The sequence below is a fragment of the Phyllobates terribilis genome, unplaced genomic scaffold (assembly GCF_046119375.1).
Source record: "Phyllobates terribilis strain yellow unplaced genomic scaffold, ASM4611937v1 Scaffold_8__6_contigs__length_399053987, whole genome shotgun sequence".
Taxonomy (NCBI): Eukaryota; Metazoa; Chordata; class Amphibia; order Anura; family Dendrobatidae; genus Phyllobates; species Phyllobates terribilis.
In genome coordinates this window covers 194,093,273-194,114,103 of record NW_027362768.1, presented here as the reverse complement: position 1 = coordinate 194,114,103, position 20,831 = coordinate 194,093,273, and positions in this window count along the sequence as shown.

Genomic DNA, 20,831 nt, shown 5'->3' with positions numbered 1-20,831 from the left:
AGTTCTGATGCCTTCAGTGTGAATGTACAATTTTCATAGTCATGAAAATACAGAAAAATCTTTAAATGAGAAGGTGTGTCCAAACTTTTGGTCTGTACTGTATATATATATATATATATATATATATATATATATATATATATGACGCACCCCCTGGGCCATATTCTTTAGGGGAATACCCGGAGCCGGATCAGATGGGAGTTGTAGTCTTCCGAGTGGCTGTGACCCGGTCCGTGCCCAGGGTGTCAAGCTCAGAGTATGTGGCAGTCCTACAGATGTTATAAAGTTCTTTATGTCGACTACGCCACCCGTTGTATTGCGGTCACTACGGCCGCCGCTGCAGCAGGGTCCGCTGAGGCTGATGGTGTTGGTGCAGCTTTTGATAGTATAACCCCCAACGGGAGGGGTATGGCCTCAGGGGGTCAGGTGCAGAGGATGGGGGTTGTGGTGGTGCAGCATAGATGATAATTAAAGACAGAGTCGGGTTGTGCAGTTTAGGGTATTTACTTACTGCTGATGTTCCGGTCACTCCAGCTTCAAGTGACCACCCGAGCCGTGCTGCGTCCACCAGGTCCTGGATTCAGCCAACCCCCAAGCAAGTCCGGAGCGTGACCCTGAGCCCTCCTTCCTGTCCTGTCTTCTGGCCGTCCCCACCAGGGATCCACCTAGGTCCAGCTCCCTCGGGCCTTCTGTTGGGAAACCCTTGGCCTTGGGTTCCCTGACCCTACACGTGGTTTGCCTTCAGGGTGGATGTGGTGGGTGGCCGTGGCAGATCCTGCCCACGGCCTCCGGTCTCTGGCTGAGGTGTGCTTTAGCCCCCACCAGTTTGGGATCCGGTACCCTTTTGCCAACTCTTCACCCGGTGATGGACTTTGGGTTCTCAGAGTCCTTTTCTTTCACCCCCTCTGGGTCTTTCTTCCTTTCTCCTCTCTCTCTCTCTGGGGCTGCTCTGCTCCTCTTCCTCTGACTTCTCACAGACTGACTGACTGTGGCAGACTGACTGACCCTGATCTTAGATGGTGCCCACCTTAAATACTCCCTCTATGTGTGAGCTCAGGTGACCAGCACCCAATGAGCTCCTATCTTTACCCAGGCTGCTCCCCCTATCTGCCCCTACACTACTGGGATGTACCACCCCCCTCCCACTCCAGCCAGGAACAGACTCGGTCGTACCTGCACATTTCTAAGTGGGAGTACCGTTGGTCTGCTCCTCGGAAATGGGATGTGTGTAGTGCATGCAGCTATCTGAGCTCAGTGCCACACTCCATCCTTACCCGGGAGTGGAATACCACACCTCTGGGTTGAGGTGCAATACTCCTGTAGCAGCCGAATCCTCAGGGTGCTACATATATACAGTGGATATAGATAGTCTACACACCCCTGTTAAAATTCCAGGTTTTTGTCATGTAAAATAATCCTACCAAGAAGAAACATTTCAGAACTTTTCCTTCTTTACAGGTGTTGTCCCACAAACAAAAGTACATTTTAATCAATAGATCTTGGAATAATAATAATTTCCACAATTGGACGTGTTTAGATACAATGTTCCTGTGCTGAGATAATCTTATAAATGTGTCCCTGCTGTGTACTGTGTAATGGCCGTGTCTGACCGTGCAGGAGCATGGTCTGATCATACCACAGCTCCTGGGCAGGGGAGGGGAAGTAAAAGAGTATACAGACAGGACAGACCGGATCACAGATGATTTGAAATGTGATGACTAAAGAACCTGAAATACAAAATGCTTTATTATACTTCCATTTGGATCTTCATTGCCTACCAGCAGCGGATAAACCACAATTGGCTCCTTTTTTTTCTCTTTCCTGGATCTGCAGCCTCTGTTTTCATGCGTATTCATGGTTGTGCATATCCTTTTATTTGTATTATTGTTATTCTCAGATAAGACCCTGTGACGCCTCATTCTCGAAAGAGCCCCTTTTGAGTTTACCCTGGGTGATGGGGGACTCGGCGTCGGGTCCTGTGATGAAGAGATGGGGTGCAGCCGTGGCCCGGACCCGACCCGTGCTCAGGGCCATCACATGAAAAGGAAGATGTTGTGGGCTCGTCCGGGTTGAGTGGCTTATTTAACGACTACACCACCTGTGGTGCCTGGTGAAGGGTCACCAGCGCCGCTGCAGTCCGTCGAGGCCTGGTGTCATGGCGGCCAAAGTTCTCACTGCTCCCCACAGGCGGAGCAAGGCCTCGGGGCAGGCAGACAGGATGGAAGGGGGGGTAGTAGTGCGGGGAGTACGGGCACCGCGTCGCATGGCATGGCGCAGAATGAACAGTCCGGAGGCCATAGGGGTGAACTTCCAAGGCTTTACTCACTTAGAGACGACAGCGGGAATGCGACTCCCTGCTCCCCGCGGAGTCCTGCGGCTACCAGGGACGGGGGTCCGACTACCTCCGAGGAAGTCCAGCATTCAGTCGGGACCCTACACCAGAGTGTTCCTGCACTACAGACCTCTCACTTTCCCGTCTGTGCGTGTGTAGATAGGCCGGGTCTCCCTCTGAGCTCCTCTCAGGACTAGGGCACGGGTGGCAATTCCTCTCCATCTGATGCCCGGTGGGATCCTCTGGGCCTACCGGGCTTTCCCAACCAGGACTTGGAGTGACGAGGTCGGGTGTCGGGGGCCGGTACCCCTCTTGCAGCCGGAATACCTCTGAATAGATCAGGTAGGCGAGGACAGGTGGCGTAATCCGCTCCATCTGCATCCTCCCCGGGACCCATTTGCTGTGGAGCCACACTCTAGAGCTCCCGGGCCTTCTTGCTCTTGGTCCTCGACCGGGCTGAGATAGTCCTTATCTCCTGCCTGCCCATCATCCCAAGGCCTAGGGACTAGGGCCGTGTCTCCATCCCCTGCAGGCCCACACAGGATCCACTTTCAGGGTAGGAGATCACGTTCTGACACCAGTCAGAGTACAGCCAAGTACTGTCAGGCATCAGTCAAGAACAGTCAGAGAACCAAAAGCCAAGATGGCTTTACATTAAATATTACATTTGAAGTGTAACTAAATTGTAAGTCCTCCACCCTCACCCACTAACTGGTTCCTACCACTTTGTGTTCCCCAGTCTCCCTGTAACCAGGGGAGCAGCACCTAGTGCATACTAGCTCCCTCTGGTGGAGAAGTGTGGTGTTGGATGCAAAGGTTGGATCACGACTATCACACTGTCCTTACCTCAGAGGAGGAACACCACACTCCATTAAAGAAGTGCAGCATCCCTGTGGCGGTCGAACCCTCAGGGGCGCCACAACCCTTTTTGCTCTTTTTTTGCTCCTAGTTTCTAGTAAACCCTGTGAATTTCTAGTAGCGTTTGGTCTTTTTGAATCGGGGTCTATCAGCGCGGCACATCTAGAATTGGCGATCTTTGCCGGCTCCTCTTTGCAGTAGCTCCAGTGTACAGCGCCCTCTTCAGATCACCACAGATTGTCCCTTGGGTTCAGATCTGGGCTCGGCCATTCTAAAACTTCCACCTTCTACTGGTGTATTCCATTTTGTATTGAGGCGGCCGTCCAGTGGGTGTGGCCGACTAGAGTGTATGGAGTGAGGCCACGCCCACTGGCCGGCAGTATGTATAACTCATACATACCCTCTGGTCCCGGCTCAGAAACCAGCGAATCCCGGCAGCGCACAGAGCGTGACCTGGGGGGGATTCATAAGTCGGCAGTCACACAGCATGACTGCAGACTTATCAGTTTGGAGCAGGCAACCCCTTTAAATGTGTGAGCATTATTCATTGAAATGAATTGAGGGAGTGATAAAGGGGTTTTTGTGATTGCTGGGGGGCCCAAATATCACTCGGATGATCACAGTGAGTAAATGGGGCTGCATCGCACACACATGACACTGCGTCATGTCCAGAGGATCCGATCTGCCAACGTTTGGATTTGTCAGATTTGCTTTAAATTGGGCAGGAAATTCAATACGCACTGAATATATTGATTGTGAACTGAATGAGCCGTATTATTGTACCCTGGAGTCTCTCTAGACCCGATGGCACAATATCTGCAGGGTAGGAAGTAATAAAAAAAAATGACACTCCCCTCCGCATGGCTCCCCATCGGTCGCTCCCTCCGGATTCTATATTCAGGCATCGCAACGTCAGGATATCGTGAGACCTAGTAAGCGCAAGAAGATGCCGAAAAAGAAGACCAGACCGGAGGGAGGGACCGGTGAGGACCGGGGAGAGGTGAGTGATTTTTATATATCTGCAAATCCTTTTTTAACCCTTTCGGGGAGACTTAGAATCCAGTATTTTTCTGGATTTGCACAAAGTGGATCACAAAAAGATTAGGAGGATTTATTTTGTGAGATTCAAGGCGAATTCGATTTGCCTCATATGGATTTTTTCTGATCTCTACTAGCGAAGCCAGGGAAGTCCGGAGCTTGCCAATGTCCGTCGGTCCCCATAGACCTAATGGAGCAGCAGCATTGGATCCTCCTCATCCGCTGCACCGCGCAGGTTCTCCATACCGTGGTCGCGCAATGGGGAGGGACGGGGATCTTGGGGGATCCCAGCGATCAGACATAGCTGTCCAGTCCTGTGGGAATACCCGTGTTACAGTGTATGTGACTCTGTATCAGGCAGAACATGGGGGTAAAGTTTGATTGCTGGGAAGTAAAGCTTCATCCTAGATCTATAATGTCTCCATCCTCCTTGCCGATGTCTCCTTGCTTTGACTTTGTATTTTTTACAGGAAGTGCGAGCCGCCCGGAGGCAGCAGAGATCATTATAGCAGATTGTTTTATTAATTGTTCCTTGAGTTTTCTGCCAGTTTGTTAACAGCGTCCAAGTAAAGCACATAATCTGCACAACATATCATTTAGTGTTTAGATTAAATGGGTTATGGCACATGCTATAGGCTGTGCTACTAAAGCTGCGCCGGCTTTTGCAGATGGAATAGATTCTTTTTTTTGTCCCTTATCGGGAAAGATAAGAAGACGCAGAAGATCTCAGCTGAATATATAAAGAGCCGGAGCGGCGGTTGTTTGTTACATTGAGTCATATCAGCGCCCGACAGACGTGAAAAGTAACATATTCCCCAGGTTCGGACGTTACGTGTCTGCGGTATTTGGTCCTACACTAGTTTAAAGTTTAACTCCAACTTTAAACTCTTCAGAACAAAGAGATTTTTAACCTTAAAGGGATTATCCACTTTAATAAAAAAAAGAAGTCCCTAAATGACAGAACTGATGTAAAATAACTAAATCAGAAAGTATTCAATGCAGCACCAGCTTCCTGCCATCGATCAGCTGTTTTCAGCCTGCGCAGCAGCTGGATGCACACAGTGTGCAGAACCAGGACAGCACAGCGCCATACACCGTGTAGTGACCATTTCTGGGGTACTGCAGCTCAGCTCCTATAGAAGTGAGCGTAATCTGAGCTGCAGTACCCCAAAATGGCCACTACACGGTGTATGGCGCTGTGCTGTACCGAGACTGCCCACTCTACAGTGTGTGGCGCTGTGCTGATCCTTGCCTGTATACCGTGTACATCAGGGCACCCCCAATAACCAGCTGATAGTTGCTGGATGCAAACACTTAAAGGAGCTATAAAGCGCAGATCCATTCAGTGTGTAGCAGCCACTACCGGGTGCTACAGAACACCGCCTATTCTGCCAATCCAGCTGTGCTTTACAACTCAGTTTAAGTGTTTATATCCAGTAAATATCAGCTGATCGATTGAAGTTCCTGGTGTCGGACTCCCACTAATATGATATTGATTGGGGATGGGTATTTTCTTAAAAATAAAGTTTAAAAAAACTTTTTTTTCTATAAAAAGGAGGTCACTTACTTTACTCTCGGTTCACTTGTGTAGGACTTTCTGGGAATGATGGAGAACTATATGGAGGATGCTGTGCATTAATTAGTGCTAATACTAATTGCTATCTAGTTGCAGTGAATTGATCCATGAGATTGGCAGGACGTAGATTTGAGTCTTGGATCGATATTTTGTGCAGTGTGCGGATTGATCAGGCTTGTATGTCTATAAATGGATTGTATATGTTATAGACCCTGCCTTCCACGGGTCATTAGAGAACAGGCTCTCCAGAGGATCTTATGGGCTTTCCTAAATCCTTCAGGTATTTAATTCTGGTAGATTTATTGTAAAACTTTTTATGACTGAAAAGAAGTTGTATTCATCTGAACACTATTTGTTTTGGCAAGGAGTATGTTAAGTGTAGCTGCTTATAGTTCTGTCTTTCCCCCAAGATGTGTGCTCTCCTGTGGACCTTTGTGTCTCTACTGTGGACCTTTGTGTCTCCCATGTGGACCTTTGTATCTCTTCTGTGGACCTTTTTGTCTCTCCTGTAGACCTTTGTGTCTCTTGTGTGGAACTTTGTGTCTCTCCTGTGGACCTTTGTGTCTCTCCCGTGCACCTTTGTGTCTCTCCTGTGGACCTTTGTGTCTCTCCTGTGGACCTTTGTGTCTCCCCTGTGGACCTTTGTGTCTCTCCTGTGGACCTTTGTGTCTCTCCTGTGCACCTTTGTGTGTCTCCTGTGGACCTTTGTGTCTCTCCTGTGCACCTTTGTGTCTCTCCTGTGGACCTTTGTGTCTCTCCTGTGGACCTTTGTGTCTCCGCTGTGGACCTTTGTGTCTCTTCTGTGGACCTTTTTGTCTCTCCTGTGGACCTTTGTGTCTCTCCTGTGGACCTTTGTGTCTCTCCTTTGGACCTTTGTGTCTCTTCTGTGGACCTTTTTGTCTCTCCTGTGGACCTTTGTGTCTCTCCTGTGGACCTTTGTGTCTCTTCTGTGGACCTTTTTGTCTCTTGTGTGGACCTTTGTGTCTCCCCTGTGGACCTTTGTGTCTCTTCTGTGGACCTTTTTGTCTCTCTTGTGGACCTTTGTGTCTCTCCTGTGGACCTTTGTGTCTCTCCTGTGGAGCTTTGTGTCTCTTCCGTGCACCTTTGTGTCTCTCCTGTGGACCTTTGTGTCTCTTCTGTGCACCTTTGTGTCTCTTCTGTGGACCTTTGTGTCTCTCCTGTGGACCTTTGTGTCTCTCCAGTGCACCTTTGTGTCTCTCCTGTGGACCTTTGTGTCTCTCCTGTGGACCTTTCTGTCTCTCCTGTGGACCTTTGTGTCTCTCCTGTGGACCTTTGTGTCTCTCCTGTGGACCTTTGTGTCTCTTCTGTGGACCTTTGTGTCTCTTCTGTGGACCTTTTTGTCTCTTGTGTGGACCTTTGTGTCTCCCCTGTGGACCTTTGTGTCTCTTCTGTGAACCTTTTTGTCTCTCTTGTGGACCTTTGTGTCTCTCCTGTGGACCTTTGTGTCTCTCCTGTGGACCTTTGTGTCTCTCCCGTGCACCTTTGTGTCTCTCCTGTGGACCTTTGTGTCTCCCCTGTGGACCTTTGTGTCTCTCCTGTGGACCTTTGTGTCTCTTCTGTGGACCTTTGTGTCTCTTCTGTGGACCTTTTTGTCTCTTGTGTGGACCTTTGTGTCTCCCCTGTGGACCTTTGTGTCTCTTCTGTGGACCTTTTTGTCTCTCTTGTGGACCTTTGTGTCTCTCCTGTGGACCTTTGTGTCTCTCCTGTGGACCTTTGTGTCTCTCCTGTGGACCTTTGTGTCTCTCCCGTGCACCTTTGTGTCTCTACTGTGGACCTTTGTGTCTCTTCTGTGCACCTTTGTGTCTCTTCTGTGTACATTTGTGTCTCTCTTGTGGACCTTTGTGTCTCTCCCGTGCACCTTTGTGTCTCTCCTGTGGACCTTTGTGTCTCTCCTGTGGACCTTTCTGTCTCTCCTGTGGACCTTTGTGTCTCTCCTGTGGACCTTTGTGTCTCTCCTGTGGACCTTTGTGTCTCTTCTGTGGACCTTTGTGTCTCTTCTGTGGACCTTTTTGTCTCTTGTGTGGACCTTTGTGTCTCCCCTGTGGACCTTTGTGTCTCTTCTGTGGACCTTTTTGTCTCTCTTGTGGACCTTTGCGTCTCTCCTGTGGACCTTTGTGTCTCTCCTGTGGACCTTTGTGTCTCTCCTGTGGACCTTTGTGTCTCTCCCGTGCACCTTTGTGTCTCTCCTGTGGACCTTTGTGTCTCCCCTGTGGACCTTTGTGTCTCTCCTGTGGACCGTTGTGTCTCTTCTGTGAACCTTTGTGTCTCTCCCGTGGACCTTTGTATCTCTCCCGTGCACCTTTGTGTCTCTCCTGAGGACCTTTGTGTCTCCCCTGTGGACCTTTGTGTCTCTCCTGTAGACCTCTGTGTCTCTCCTGTGGACCTTTGTGTCTCTCCTGTGGACCTTTGTGTCTCTCCTGTGCACCTTTGTGTGTCTCCTGTGCACCTTTGTGTCTCTCCTGTAGACCTCTGTGTCTCTCCTGTGGACCTTTGTGTCTCTCCTGTGGACCTTTTTGTCTCTCCTGTGGACCTTTGTGTCTCTACCGTGCACCTTTGTGCCTCTCCTGTGGACCTTTGTGTCTCCCCTGTGGACCTTTGTGTCTCTCCTGTGGACCTTTGTGTCTCTCCCGTGGACCTTTGTGTCTCTCCCGTGCACCTTTGTGTCTCTCCTGTGGACCTTTGTGTCTCCCCTGTGGACCTGTGTGTCTCCCTGTGGACCTTTGTGTCTCTCCTGTGGACCTTTCTGTCTCTCCTGTGGACCTTTGTGTCTCTTCTGTGGACCTTTGTGTCTCTTCTGTGCACCTTTGTGTCTCTCCTGTGGACCTTTGTGCCTCTCACGTGCACCTTTGTGTGTCTCCTGTGCACATTTGTGTCTCTCCTGTGCACATTTGTGTGTCTCCTGTGGACCTTTGTGTCTCCCCTGTGGACCTTTGTGTCTCCCCTGTGGACCTTTGTGTCTCTCCTGTGGACCTTTGTGTCTCTCCCGTGCACCTTTGTGTCTCTCCTGTGGACCTTTGTGTCTCTCCTGTGGACCTTTGTGTCTCCCCTGTGGACCTTTGTGTCTCTCCTGTGGACCTTTGTGTCTCTCCTGTGCACCTTTGTGTGTCTCTTGTGCACCTTTGTGTCTCTTCTGTGCACCTTTGTGTCTCTCCTGTGCACCTTTGTGTCTCTCCTGTGGACCTTTGTGTCTCTCCTGTGGACCTTTGTGTCTCCGCTGTGGACCTTTGTGTCTCTCCTGTGGACCTTTGTGTCTCTCCTGTGGACCTTTGTGTCTCTCCTTTGGACCTTTTTGTCTCTTCTGTGGACCTTTTTGTCTCTCCTGTGGACCTTTGTGTCTCTCCTGTGGACCTTTGTGTATCTTCTGTGGACCTTTGTGTCTCTTCTGTGGACCTTTGTGTCTCTTCTGTGGACATTTTTGTCTCCCTTGTGGACCTTTGTGTCTCTTCTGTGGACCTTTTTGACTCTCCTGTGGACCTTTGTGTCTCTCCTGTGGACCTTTGTGTCTCTCCTGTGCACCTTTGTGTCTCTCCTGTAGACCTCTGTGTCTCTCCTGTGGACCTTTGTGTCTCTCCTGTGGACCTTTGTGTCTCTCCCGTGGACCTTTGTGCCTCTCACGTGGACCTTTGTGTCTCCCCTGTGGACCTTTGTGTCTCTCCTGTGGACCTTTGTGTCTCTCCTGTGGACCTTTGTGTCTCTCCTGTGCACCTTTGTGTGTCTCCTGTGCATCTTTGTGTCTCTCCCTTAGACCTCTGTGTCTCTCCTGTGGACCTTTGTGTCTCTCCTGTGGACCTTTGTGTCTCTCCTATGGACCTTTGTGTCTCTCCCGTGCACCTTTGTGCCTCTCCTGTGGACCTTTGTGTCTCCCCTGTGGACCTTTGTGTCTCTCCTGTGGACCTTTGTGTCTCTCCTGTGGACCTTTGTGTCTCTCCCGTGGACGTTTGTGTCTCTAACGTGCACCTTTGCGTCTCTCCTGTGGACCTTTGTGTCTCCCCTGTGGACCTTTGTGTCTCTCCTGTGGACCTTTGTGTCTCTTCTGTGCACCTTTGTGTCTCTCCTGTGGACCTTTGTGTCTCTCCCGTGCACCTTTGTGTCTCTCCCGTGGACCTTTGTGCTTCTCCTGTGGACCTTTGTGTCTCCCCTGTGGACCTTTGTGTCTCTCCTGTGGACCTTTGTGTCTCTCCTGTGCACCTTTGTGTGTCTCCTGTGCACCTTTGTGTATCTCCTGTGCACCTTTGTGTCTCTCCTGTGCACCTTTGTGTCTCTCCTGTGGACCTTTGTGTCTCTCCTGTGGACCTTTGTGTCTCCGCTGTGGACCTTTGTGTCTCTTCTGTGGACCTTTTTGTCTCTCCTGTGGACCTTTGTGTCTCTCCTGTGGACCTTTGTGTCTCTCCTTTGGACGTTTTTGTCTCTTCTGTGGACCTTTTTGTCTCTCCTGTGGACCTTTGTGTCTCTCCTGTGGACCTTTGTGTCTCTTCTGTGGACCTTTGTGTCTCTTCTGTGGACATTTTTGTCTCCCCTGTGGACCTTTGTGTCTCTTCTGTGGACCTTTTTGTCTCTCCTGTGGACCTTTGTGTCTCTCCTGTGGACCTTTGTGTCTCTCCCGTGCACCTTTGTGTCTCTCCTGTGGATCTTTGTGTCTCCCCTGTGGACCTTTGTGTCTCTCCTGTGGACCTTTGTGTCTCTCCTGTGAACCTTTGTGTCTCTCCCGTGGACCTTTTTATCTCTCCCGTGCACCTTTGTGTCTCTCCTGTGGACCTTTGTGTCTCCCCTGTGGACCATTGTGTCTCTCCTGTAGACCTCTGTGTCTCTCCTGTAGACCTCTGTGTCTCTCCTGTGGACCTTTGTGTCTCTCCTGTGGACCTTTGTGTCTCTCCTGTGCACCTTTGTGTGTCTTCTGTGCACCTTTGTGTCTCTCCTGTAGACCTCTGTGTCTCTCCTGTGGACCTTTGTGTCTCTCCTGTGGACCTTTGTGTCTCTCCTGTGGACCTTTGTGTCTCTCCCGTGGACGTTTGTGTCTCTCCCGTGCACCTTTGCGTCTCTCCTGTGGACCTTTGTGTCTCCCCTGTGGACCTTTGTGTCTCTCCTGTGGACCTTTGTGTCTCTCCTGTGGACCTTTGTGTCTCTCCTGTGGACCTTTGTGTCTCTTCTGTGCACCTTTGTGTCTCTCCAGTGGACCTTTGTGTCTCTTCTGTGGACCTTTGTGTCTCTTCTGTGGACATTTTTGTCTTCCCTGTGGACCTTTGTGTCTCTTCTGTGGACCTTTTTGTCTCTACTGTGGACCTTTGTGTCTCTCCTGTGGACCTTTGTGTCTCTCCTGTGGACCTTTGTGTCTCTACAGTGCACCTTTGTGTCTCTCCTGTGGACCTTTGTGTCTCCCCTGTGGACCTTTGTGTCTCTCCTGTGGACCTTTGTGTCTCTCCTGTGAACCTTTGTGTCTCTCCCGTGGACCTTTGTATCTCTCCCGTGCACCTTTGTGTCTCTCCTGTGGACCTTTGTGTCTCCCCTGTGGACCTTTGTATCTCTCACGTGCACCTTTCTGTCTCTCCTGTGGACCTTTGTGTCTCCCATGTGGACCTTTGTGTCTCTCCTGTAGACCTCTGTGTCTCTCCTGTAGACCTCTGTTTCTCTCCTGTGGACCTTTGTGTCTCTCCTGTGCACCTTTGTGTCTCTCCTGTAGACCTCTGTGTCTCTCCTGTGGACCTTTGTGTCTCTCCTGTGGACCTTTGTGTCTCTCCCGTGGACCTTTGTGCCTCTCCCGTGGACCTTTGTGTCTCCCCTGTGGACCTTTTTGTCTCTCCTGTGGACCTTTGTGTCTCTCCTGTGGACCTTTGTGTCTCTCCTGTGCACCTTTGTGTGTCTCCTGTGCATCTTTGTGTCTCTCCTGTAGACCTCTGTGTCTCTCCTGTGGACCTTTGTGTCTCTCCTGTGGACCTCTGTGTCTCTCCTGTGGACCTTTGTGTCTCTCCTGTGGACCTTTGTGTCTCTCCTGTGCACATTTGAGTCTCTCCTGTGCACATTTGTGTGTCTCCTGTGGACCTTTGTGTCTCCCCTGTGGACCTTTGTGCCTCTCCTGTGGACCTTTGTGTCTCCCCTGTGGACCTTTGTGTCTCTCCTGTGGACCTTTGTGTGTCTCCTGTGCACCTTTGTGTCTCTCCTGTGCACCTTTGTGTCTCTCCTGTGCACCTTTGTGTCTCTCCTGTGGACCTTTGTGTCTCTCCTGTGGACCTTTGTGTCTCCGCTGTGGACCTTTGTGTCTCTTCTGTGGACCTTTTTGTCTCTCCTGTGGACCTTTGTGTCTCTCCTGTGGACCTTTGTGTCTCTCCTTTGGACCTCTTTGTCTCTTCTGTGGACCTTTTTGTCTCTCCTGTGGACCTTTGTGTCTCTCCTGTGGACCTTTGTGTCTCTTCTGTGGACCTTTGTGTCTCTTCTGTGGACATTTTTGTCTCCCCTGTGGACCTTTGTGTCTCTTCTGTGGACCTTTTTGTCTCTCCTGTGAACCTTTGTGTCTCTCCTGTGGACCTTTTTGTCTCTCCTGTGGACCTTTGTGTCTCTCCCGTGCACCTTTGTGTCTCTCCTGTGGATCTTTGTGTCTCCCCTGTGGACCTTTGTGTCTCTCCTGTGGACCTTTGTGTCTCTCCTGTGAACCTTTGTGTCTCTCCCGTGGACCTTTGTATCTCTCCCGTGCACCTTTGTGTCTCTCCTGTGGACCTTTGTGTCTCCCCTGTGGACCATTGTGTCTCTCCTGTAGACCTCTGTGTCTCTCCTGTAGACCTCTGTGTCTCTCCTGTGGACCTTTGTGTCTCTCCTGTGGACCTTTGTGTCTCTCCTGTGCACCTTTGTGTGTTTTCTGTGCACCTTTGTGTCTCTCCTGTAGACCTCTGTGTCTCTCCTGTGGACCTTTGTGTCTCTCCTGTGGACCTTTGTGTCTCTCCTGTGGACCTTTGTGTCTCTCCCGTAGACGTTTGTGTCTCTCCCGTGCACCTTTGCGTCTCTCCTGTGGACCTTTGTGTCTCCCCTGTGGACCTTTGTGTCTCTCCTGTGGACCTTTGTGTCTCTCCTGTGGACCTTTGTGTCTCTCCTATGGACCTTTGTGTCTCTTCTGTGCACCTTTGTGTCTCTCCAGTGGACCTTTGTGTCTCTTCTGTGGACCTTTGTGTCTCTTCTGTGGACATTTTTTCTTCCCTGTGGACCTTTGTGTCTCTTCTGTGGACCTTTATGTCTCTCCTGTGGACCTTTGTGTCTCTCCTGTGGACCTTTGTGTCTCTCCCGTGGACCTTTGTGTCTCTCCCGTGCACCTTTGTGTCTCTCCTGTGGACCTTTGTGTCTCTCCTGTGGACCTTTGTGTCTCTCCTGTGAACCTTTGTGTCTCTCCCGTGGACCTTTGTATCTCTCCCGTGCACCTTTGTGTCTCTCCTGTGGACCTTTGTGTCTCCCCTGTGGACCTTTGTGTCTCTCCTGTAGACCTCTGTGTCTCTCCTGTAGACCTCTGTGTCTCTCCTGTGGACCTTTGTGTCTCTAATGTGGACCTTTGTGTCTCTCCTGTGCACCTTTGTGTGTCTTCTGTGCACCTTTGTGTCTCTGCTGTAGACCTCTGTGTCTCTCCTGTGGACCTTTGTGTTTCTCCTGTGGACCTTTGTGTCTCTCCTGTGGACCTTTGTGTCTCTCCCGTGGACGTTTGTTTCTCTCCCGTGCACCTTTGCGTCTCTCCTGTGGACCTTTGTGTCTCCCCTGTGGACCTTTGTGTCTCTCCTGTGGACCTTTGTGTCTCTCCTGTGGACCTTTGTGTCTCTCCTGTGGACCTTTGTGTCTCTTCTGTGCACCTTTGTGTCTCTCCAGTGGACCTTTGTGTCTCTACCGTGCACCTTTGTGTGTCTCCTGTGCACATTTGTGTCTCTCCTGTGCACATTTGTGTGTCTCCTGTGGACCTTTGTGTCTCCCCTGTGGACCTTTGTGTCTCCCCTGTGGACCTTTGTGTCTCTCCTGTGGACCTTTTTGTCTCTCCCGTGCACCTTTGTGTCTCTCCCGTGGACCTTTGTGCCTCTCCTGTGGACCTTTGTGTCTCCCCTGTGGACCTTTGTGTCTCTCCTGTGGACCTTTGTGTTTCTCCTGTGCACCTTTGTGTGTCTCCTGTGCACCTTTGTGTCTCTCCTGTGCACCTTTGTGTCTCTCCTGTGCACCTTTGTGTCTCTCCTGTGGACCTTTGTGTCTCTCCTGTGGACCTTTGTGTCTCCGCTGTGGACCTTTGTGTCTCTTCTGTGGACCTTTTTGTCTCTCCTGTGGACCTTTGTGTCTCTCCTGTGGACCTTTTTTGTCTCTCCTTTGGACCTTTTTGTCTCTTCTGTGGACCTTTTTGTCTCTCCTGTGGACCTTTGTGTCTCTCCTGTGGACCTTTGTGTCTCTCCTGTGGACATTTGTGTCTCTTCTGTGGACCTTTGTGTCTCTTCTGTGGACATTTTTGTCTCCCCTGTGGACCTTTGTGTCTCTTCTGTGGACCTTTTTGTCTCTCCTGTGGACCTTTTTGTCTCTCCTGTGGACCTTTGTGTCTCTCCTGTGGACCTTTGTGTCTCTCCCGTGCACCTTTGTGTCTCTCCTGTGGACCTTTGTGTCTCCCCTGTGGACCTTTGTGTCTCTCCTGTGGACCTTTGTGTCTCTCCTGTGAACCTTTGTGTCTCTCCCGTGGACCTTTGTATCTCTCCCGTGCACCTTTGTGTCTCTCCTGTGGACCTTTGTGTCTCCCCTGTGGACCTTTGTGTCTCTCCTGTGGACCTTTGTGTCTCTCCTGTGTACCTTTGTGTGTCTTCTGTGCACCTTTGTGTCTCTCCTGTAGACCTCTGTGTCTCTCCTGTGGACCTTTGTGTCTCTCCTGTGGACCTTTGTGTCTCTCCCGTGGACCTTTGTGCCTCTCCCGTGGACCTTTGTGTCTCCCCTGTGGACCTTTGTGTCTCTCCTGTGGACCTTTGTGTCTCTCCTGTGGACCTTTGTGTCTCTCCTGTGCACCTTTGTGTGTCTCCTGTGCACCTTTGTGTCTCTCCTGTAGACCTCTGTGTCTCTCCTGTAGACCTATGTGTCTCTCCTGTGGACCTTTGTGTCTCTCCCGTGGACCTTTGTGTCTCTCCCGTGCACCTTTGTGTCTCTCCCGTGGACCTTTGTGCCTCTCCTGTGGACCTTTGTGTCTCCCCTGTGGACCTTTGTGTCTCTCCTGTGGACCTTTGTGTCTCTCCTGTGGACCTTTGTGTCTCTCCTGTGCACCTTTGTGTCTCTCCTGTGGACCTTTGTGTCTCTTCTGTGGACCTTTGTGTCTCTTCTGTGCACCTTTGTGTCTCTCCTGTGGACCTTTGTGTCTCTCCTGTGCACCTTTGTGTCTCTCCTGTGGACCTTTGTGTCTCTCCTGTGGACCTTGCTGTCTCTCCTGTGCACCTTTGTGTCTCTTCTGTGGACCTTTGTGTCTCTTCTGTGCACCTTTGTGTCTCTCCTGTGGACCTTTGTGTCTCTTCTGTGCACCTTTGTGTGTCTCCTGTGCACATTTGTGTCTCTCCTGTGCACATTTGTGTGTCTCCTGTGGACCTTTGTGTCTCCTCTGTGGACCTTTGTGTCTCCCCTGTGGACCTTTGTGTCTCTCCTGTGGACCTTTGTGTCTCTCCCGTGCACCTTTATGTCTCTCCCGTGGACCTTTGTGCCTCTCCTGTGGACCTTTGTGTCTCCCCTGTGGACCTTTGTGTCTCTCCTGTGGACCTTTGTGTCTCTCCTGTGCACCTTTGTGTGTCTCCTGTGCACCTTTGTGTCTCTCCTGTGCACCTTTGTGTCTCTCCTGTGCACCTTTGTGTCTCTCCTGTGGACCTTTGTGTCTCTCCTGTGGACCTTTTTGTCTCCGCTGTGGACCTTTGTGTCTCTTCTGTGGACCTTTTTGTCTCTCCTGTGGACCTTTGTGTCTGTCCTGTGGACCTTTGTGTCTCTCCTTTGGACCTTTTTGTCTCTTCTGTGGACCTTTTTGTCTCTCCTGTGGACCTTTGTGTCTCTCCTGTGGACCTTTGTGTCTCTCCTGTGGACCTTTGTGTCTCTTCTGTGGACCTTTGTGTCTCTTCTGTGGACATTTTTGTCTCCCCTGTGGACCTTTGTGTCTCTTCTGTGGACCTTTTTGTCTCTCCTGTGGACCTTTGTGTCTCTCCTGTGGACCTTTGTGTCTCTCCCGTGCACCTTTGTGTGTCTCCTGTGGACCTTTGTGTCTGCCCTGTGGACCTTTGTGTCTCTCCTGTGGACCCTTGTGTCTCTCCTGTGAACCTTTGTGTCTCTCCCGTGGACCTTTGTATCTCTCCCGTGCACCTTTGTGTCTCTCCTGTAGACCTTTGTGTCTCCCCTGTGGACCTTTGTGTCTCTCCTGTAGACCTCTGTGTCTCTCCTGTAGACCTCTGTGGCTCTCCTGTGGACCTTTGTGTCTCTCCTGTGGACCTTTGTGTCTCTCCTGTGCACCTTTGTGTGTCTTCTGTGCACCTTTGTGTCTCTCCTGTAGACCTCTGTGTCTCTCCTGTGGACCTTTGTGTCTCTCCTGTGGACCTTTGTGTCTCTCCCGTGGACCTTTGTGCCTCTCCCGTGGACCTTTGTGTCTCCCCTGTGGACCTTTGTGTCTCTCCTGTGGACCTTTGTGTCTCTCCTGTGGACCTTTGTGTCTCTCCTGTGCACCTTTGTGTGTCTCCTGTGCACCTTTGTGTCTCTCCTGTAGACCTCTGTGTCTCTCCTGTAGACCTCTGTGTCTCTCCTGTGGACCTTTGTGTCTCTCCCGTGGACCTTTGTGTCTCTCCCGTGCACCTTTGTGTCTCTCCCGTGGACCTTTGTGCCTCTCCTGTGGACCTTTGTGTCTCCCCTGTGGACCTTTGTGTCTCTCCTGTGGACCTTTGTTTCTCTCCCGTGCACCTTTGTGTCTCTCCCGTGCACCTTTGTGTCTCTCCTGTGGACCTTTGTGTCTCCCCTGTGGATCTTTGTGTCTCTCCTGTGGACCTTTGTGTCTCTCCTGTGGACCTTTGTGTCTCTCCTGTGCACCTTTGTGTCTCTCCTGTGGACCTTTGTGTCTCTTCTGTGGACCTTTGTGTCTCTTCTGTGCACCTTTGTGTCTCCCCTGTGGACCTTTGTGTCTCTCCTCTGGACCTTTGTGTCTCTCCTGTGGACCTTGCTGTCTCTCCTGTGCAGCTTTGTGTCTCTTCTGTGGACCTTTGTGTCTCTTCTGTGCACCTTTGTGTCTCTCCTGTGGACCTTTGTGTCTCTCCTGTGCACCTTTTTGTGTCTCCTGTGCACCTTTGTGTCTCTCCTGTAGACCTCTGTGTCTCTCCTGTAGACCTCTGTGTCTCTCCTGTGGACCTTTGTGTCTCTCCCGTGGACCTTTGTGTCTCTCCCGTGCACCTTTGTGTCTCTCCCGTGGACCTTTGTGCCTCTCCTGTGGACCTTTGTGTCTCCCCTGTGGACCTTTGTGTCTCTCCTGTGGACCTTTGTTTCTCTCCAGTGCACCTTTGTGTCTCTCCCGTGCACCTTTGTGTCTCTCCTGTGGACCTTTGTGTCTCCCCTGTGGACCTTTGTGTCTCTCCTGTGGACCTTTGTGTCTCTACCGTGCACCTTTGTGTGTCTCCTGTGCACATTTGTGTCTCTCCTGTGCACATTTGTGTGTCTCCTGTGGACCTTTGTGTCTCCCCTGTGGACCTTTGTGTCTCCCCTGTGGACCTTTGTGTCTCTCCTGTGGACCTTTGTGTCTCTCCCGTGCACCTTTGTGTCTCTCCCGTGGACCTTTGTGCCTCTCCTGTGGACCTTTGTGTCTCCCCTGTGGACCTTTGTGTCTCTCCTGTGGACCTTTGTGTTTCTCCTGTGCACCTTTGTGTGTCTCCTGTGCACCTTTGTGTCTCTCCTGTGCACCTTTGTGTCTCTCCTGTGCACCTTTGTGTCTCTCCTGTGGACCTTTGTGTCTCTCCTGTGGACCTTTGTGTCTCCGCTGTGGACCTTTGTGTCTCTTCTGTGGACCTTTTTGTCTCTCCTGTGGACCTTTGTGTCTCTCCTGTGGACCTTTTTTGTCTCTCCTGTGGACCTTTTTGTCTCTTCTGTGGACCTTTTTGTCTCTCCTGTGGACCTTTGTGTCTCTCCTGTGGACCTTTGTGTCTCTCCTGTGGACATTTGTGTCTCTTCTGTGGACCTTTGTGTCTCTTCTGTGGACATTTTTGTCTCCCCTGTGGACCTTTGTGTCTCTTCTGTGGACCTTTTTGTCTCTCCCGTGGACCTTTTTGTCTCTCCTGTGGACCTTTGTGTCTCTCCTGTGGACCTTTGTGTCTCTCCCGTGCACCTTTGTGTCTCTCCTGTGGACCTTTGTGTCTCCCCTGTGGACCTTTGTGTCTCTCCTGTGGACCTTTGTGTCTCTCCTGTGAACCTTTGTGTCTCTCCCGTGGACCTTTGTATCTCTCCCGTGCACCTTTGTGTCTCTCCTGTGGACCTTTGTGTCTCCCCTGTGGACCTTTGTGTCTCTCCTGTGGACCTTTGTGTCTCTCCTGTGTACCTTTGTGTGTCTTCTGTGCACCTTTGTGTCTCTGCTGTAGACCTCTGTGTCTCTCCTGTGGACCTTTGTGTCTCTCCTGTGGACCTTTGTGTCTCTCCCGTGGACCTTTGTGCCTCTCCCGTGGACCTTTGTGTCTCCCCTGTGGACCTTTGTGTCTCTCCTGTGGACCTTTGTGTCTCTCCTGTGGACCTTTGTGTCTCTCCTGTGCACCTTTGTGTGTCTCCTGTGCACCTTTGTGTCTCTCCTGTAGACCTCTGTGTCTCTCCTGTAGACCTATGTGTCTCTCCTGTGGACCTTTGTGTCTCTCCCGTGGACCTTTGTGTCTCTCCCGTGCACCTTTGTGTCTCTCCCGTGGACCTTTGTGCCTCTCCTGTGGACCTTTGTGTCTCCCCTGTGGACCTTTGTGTCTCTCCTGTGGACCTTTGTTTCTCTCCCGTGCACCTTTGTGTCTCTCCCGTGCACCTTTGTGTCTCTCCTGTGGACCTTTGTGTCTCCCCTGTGGACCTTTGTGTCTCTCCTGTGGACCTTTGTGTCTCTCCTGTGGACCTTTGTGTCTCTCCTGTGCACCTTTGTGTCTCTCCTGTGGACCTTTGTGTCTCTTCTGTGGACCTTTGTGTCTCTTCTGTGCACCTTTGTGTCTCTCCTGTGGACCTTTGTGTCTCTCCTGTGCACCTTTGTGTCTCTCCTGTGGACCTTTGTGTCTCTCCTGTGGACCTTACTGTCTCTCCTGTGCACCTTTGTGTCTCTTCTGTGGACCTTTGTGTCTCTTCTGTGCACCTTTGTGTCTCTCCTGTGGACCTTTGTGTCTCTTCTGTGCACCTTTGTGTGTCTCCTGTGCACATTTGTGTCTCTCCTGTGCACATTTGTGTGTCTCCTGTGGACCTTTGTGTCTCCTCTGTGGACCTTTGTGTCTCCCCTGTGGACCTTTGTGTCTCTCCTGTGGACCTTTGTGTCTCTCCCGTGCACCTTTGTGTCTCTCCCGTGGACCTTTGTGCCTCTCCTGTGGACCTTTGTGTCTCCCCTGTGGACCTTTGTGTCTCTCCTGTGGACCTTTGTGTCTCTCCTGTGCACCTTTGTGTGTCTCCTGTGCACCTTTGTGTCTCTCCTGTGCACCTTTGTGTCTCTCCTGTGCACCTTTGTGTCTCTCCTGTGGACCTTTGTGTCTCTCCTGTGGACCTTTTTGTCTCCGCTGTGGACCTTTGTGTCTCTTCTGTGGACCTTTTTGTCTCTCCTGTGGACCTTTGTGTCTCTCCTGTGGACCTTTGTGTCTCTCCTTTGGACCTTTTTGTCTCTTCTGTGGACCTTTTTGTCTCTCCTGTGGACCTTTGTGTCTCTCCTGTGGACCTTTGTGTCTCTCCTGTGGACCTTTGTGTCTCTTCTGTGGACCTTTGTGTCTCTTCTGTGCACATTTTTGTCTCCCCTGTGGACCTTTGTGTCTCTTCTGTGGACCTTTTTGTCTCTCCTGTGGACCTTTGTGTCTCTCCTGTGGACCTTTGTGTCTCTCCCGTGCACCTTTGTGTCTCTCCTGTGGACCTTTGTGTCTGCCCTGTGGACCTTTGTGTCTCTCCTGTGGACCCTTGTGTCTCTCCTGTGAACCTTTGTGTCTCTCCCGTGGACCTTTGTATCTCTCCCGTGCACCTTTGTGTCTCTCCTGTAGACCTTTGTGTCTCCCCTGTGGACCTTTGTGTCTCTCCTGTAGACCTCTGTGTCTCTCCTGTAGACCTCTGTGGCTCTCCTGTGGACCTTTGTGTCTCTCCTGTGGACCTTTGTGTCTCTCCTGTGCACCTTTGTGTGTCTTCTGTGCACCTTTGTGTCTCTCCTGTAGACCTCTGTGTCTCTCCTGTGGACCTTTGTGTCTCTCCTGTGGACCTTTGTGTCTCTCCCGTGGACCTTTGTGCCTCTCCCGTGGACCTTTGTGTCTCCCCTGTGGACCTTTGTGTCTCTCCTGTGGACCTTTGTGTCTCTCCTGTGGACCTTTGTGTCTCTCCTGTGCACCTTTGTGTGTCTCCTGTGCACCTTTGTGTCTCTCCTGTAGACCTCTGTGTCTCTCCTGTAGACCTCTGTGTCTCTCCTGTGGACCTTTGTGTCTCTCCCGTGGACCTTTGTGTCTCTCCCGTGCACCTTTGTGTCTCTCCCGTGGACCTTTGTGCCTCTCCTGTGGACCATTGTGTCTCCCCTGTGGACCTTTGTGTCTCTCCTGTGGACCTTTGTTTCTCTCCAGTGCACCTTTGTGTCTCTCCCGTGCACCTTTGTGTCTCTCCTGTGGACCTTTGTGTCTCCCCTGTGGACCTTTGTGTCTCTCCTGTGGACCTTTGTGTCTCTCCTGTGGACCTTTGTGTCTCTCCTGTGCACCTTTGTGTCTCTCCTGTGGACCTTTGTGTCTCTTCTGTGGACCTTTGTGTCTCTTCTGTGCACCTTTTTGTCTCTCCTGTGGACCTTTGTGTCTCTCCTGTGCACCTTTGTGTCTCTCCTGTGGACCT